General features: G+C 45.4%; 1 pseudogene; it reads right to left on the bottom strand.

The window, feature by feature from the left end:
- Positions 1-309: 309 nt before the first annotated feature.
- On the bottom strand, positions 310-1,815 carry LOC147606502 (transmembrane 9 superfamily member 7 pseudogene; annotated as a pseudogene).
- Positions 1,816-2,969: the final 1,154 nt, after the last annotated feature.

The following is a 2,969-nucleotide window of genomic DNA, read 5'->3' as shown; positions in this document are numbered from 1 at the left end:
AGTGATGCAAGATTTGTGAATCTTGTTAAAATTCAAGAAAAAAGGGATACTTACATATAACCTTGGTTCATGCGAAGCAAAAGGATTGAATCATTTTGCAAGAGTTTCGTGCAATATTAATGTATGCAATGCAATCTTGTGTATTCTTGGTATTTGATCAAATTTTATGTATTGCAACCTTCCCAATAATCTTTTTACAATCCCCTTGTTCACAGAAAGTCATGAGGAATGAGGTTCTCATGAAAAACTTTCCCTCTTCAGAATTACTACATTCAATCTTAACACTAAGGCATATATAGTTCTCACAAACTAGTAATAGGCAGAGAAGCCAATTGTGCTTATCAGCACAAAGAAGCAGTAGGAGATGATAACCATGTAGCCAAAATACAGCACACCACACACTAGAAGTAGAATGCGGCATATAGCAATAGATAGAGTGTTGAACACCCAAAGGTCAAGCATGCCCTCTACCACCAGTGGTAGTCTTCAATGCAGAGTTGGAAGTAGCAAAGCGCAATCGTAACCTCTTCATAAGTCATGATCAGGATTTAAAAGACAATGAAAAAGAACCTAAAGATGTAGTAGAACTAGTTAAGCCATATGGAGGTGAGTATGACGAAGAACTCAATGAACATGGTCCCAAATGGTAATATGCCGGTTGCATATACCAAGCTTGCTCTAGAATTTGTATCAAAATCTTATTTGTTCTTACTGGATCTAATACCCACAATAGCTTCACAGAGATTACAAACCACAAGAATACCAACGCAAACATGATACCAAAAGGCACTACTCTAGAGGATTTGTCACCCCAAATCAACGCATTAAGGATAAAGAAGGCAACACCAGGAAATAAGAAGGTTGCCTTCAGTGTTCTTTCATGAGACAAAAAGGTAGAGCAAATAACATCAAGACCATCACGGGATGGCGCCTTAGGTAGAGCAGGTCTACAAACGTAGCTCCACAACAACTCTCCCCTAGTGGTGCATAAAAATAGCATGAGTGGGTCTGGAAAGGAAGAATACTTAGCTACCCTCCATAGTACCATCCTTGTAATCCAGGTCCAGGATGGGGTCACTCGTGTTGGTCCACGAAACGTCCATGCTCACAGCCTGTAACATAGAGTCGTACTTCATTCTTTTGTTTTGACATGTGCTCTTTCTCGTTATCTTCTTTTTTTTTAAAAATTGTTAGTCGAATATTTAGTATGTGTATAGGTACTATATTGTTGTACATATTGATACAAACTATATTATCATGGGGTAGCTTTTTCCAAGAGGCTCCCTCTTGATATGGACATGAACTTTGTTGGGAAGCAAAATGTGGGGGGGGGGGTAAAAGTAATGATATTAGCATAGGTCCCCCCTTCTTGCTGTCTATCATACCTTGACCTCTTAAAGGGTATTGTAGATTTTTTGTAACCATCCCTTCAAGTTTGCATCAACTTGCTTTCACTGGATCTTGGTTTCCATTTATTGCCTGTGTGAGAAAGGGAGAAGGGAAGAGAAGAGAGAACATCTCAAAAAACAACCTTTGAAAATGAGAATTTAGTGGAATCTATTATCCTACCACACAACAGCCTCCCTCAACTTTTTTCCCTAGTTTACTTTTAATACCCACCACGTGAGGCCCAAATTCATCCTGCTCGCATCCCAGTTTACTTTGCTCATCCGCCTGCCCCCCGGCCGGCCCTCCGGCCGATCGAACGGCGTTGATCCATTGATTTGATGGCCAGCCCTCCCCCACCACCATTGATCCCCCGGCCGATCGAACGGCGTTGATCCATTGATTTGATGGCCAGCCCTCCCCCACCATTGATCCCTCTTTAAGATCTCAGGGGACATAGTCCTTGAGGGTCATGTAGTAACTACTAACACCACATTTCTCAAGGAGCATCTAGGTATCTCGAGGGTTTACCATTGTCTTGCATTGAATCGGGTTTCACCTCAAAGGAAGCGCTTCAGAGCGGGCTACCTCAAAGTAAGCGCTATCTAGAAGACGAGAGCGGGCTTACACCGCCCTTAAAGCTAGCCATAGGAAAGAACAAGGTCCTCTCTCGGCTCTCTCTCGTCTCTTCTCTCACACTCACACAGACGCAATGGCCACGCAAACTCGACCCAAGAGGACGTATAGGGGAGTTCGACAGAGGGACTGGGGCTCTTGGGTTTCGGAGATTCGTCACTTGTAATAATCTATCTGAGTGTTTATGGTTTGGTGCAGCACTATTCGCAAGAGGTTGGTTCTGATGTCTTTCTGATGTCTTTGTGTGTAGGAAGACAAGGGTGTGGCTGGGCACATTCCAGAGCGCTCGGGAAGCTGCCAAGGCCTACGATGAGGCAGCCCGTTTGATAAAAGGGCCAGATGCCAACACCAACTTCCCATCATCGTCGTGCAGTGCATCCTTGCTCTCTCCATCAGTGAGATCAAAACTGCAGCGACGTTGCCACTGCACGGCTATCCTACAAGGGGCAAGTAAATACAACGGGTTAGCAAGGGTATCATCAAAGCTGGTCAATGCAGCTGCAGGAGGTGGAGCCTCTGAAAGCACCACCCTTCTTGAGTCTTTGTCTTATGCAAGGGCTCCAACTGCCGGCGTGACAAAGCAGGGCCGCCAGCAATCATTGGTTTGCCTTCGGCTCGATGACTCTCAGCACCAGCTGGGTGTTACGTGGCAGGCCAGCAGGGACTCTAAACCTGAGTGGGTCACCATCCTCGACCACGTCCAACCTGCGCGCCACGTCAACTCTCTTCTAGAGCAAGTTTCCACGTCTGATATCCACAACCAAGAGGTGATAACCTCTTGTGCTCCACTTTCTCAAGAGCCTCTTCAAGCTGATGAGCTACCCATCTCCAACTGCTCTGCCACTGCCCCAGCAGCTAACACCATAAGCTACTCTACTGAACTGGATGCTACAGCACAAGCTCATCCCCCGGACTATAGTGCAGTATGCCGTTCTAGCCCTCTCCTG

This window comes from Cibotium barometz, chromosome 57 (assembly GCF_041138505.1).
Source record: "Cibotium barometz isolate CiBa-2024 chromosome 57, ASM4113850v1, whole genome shotgun sequence".
Lineage (NCBI taxonomy): Eukaryota > Viridiplantae > Streptophyta > Polypodiopsida > Cyatheales > Cibotiaceae > Cibotium > Cibotium barometz.
The sequence above is the reverse complement of the archived record's forward strand: the minus strand, read 5'-3'. Positions and strand labels throughout refer to the sequence as shown.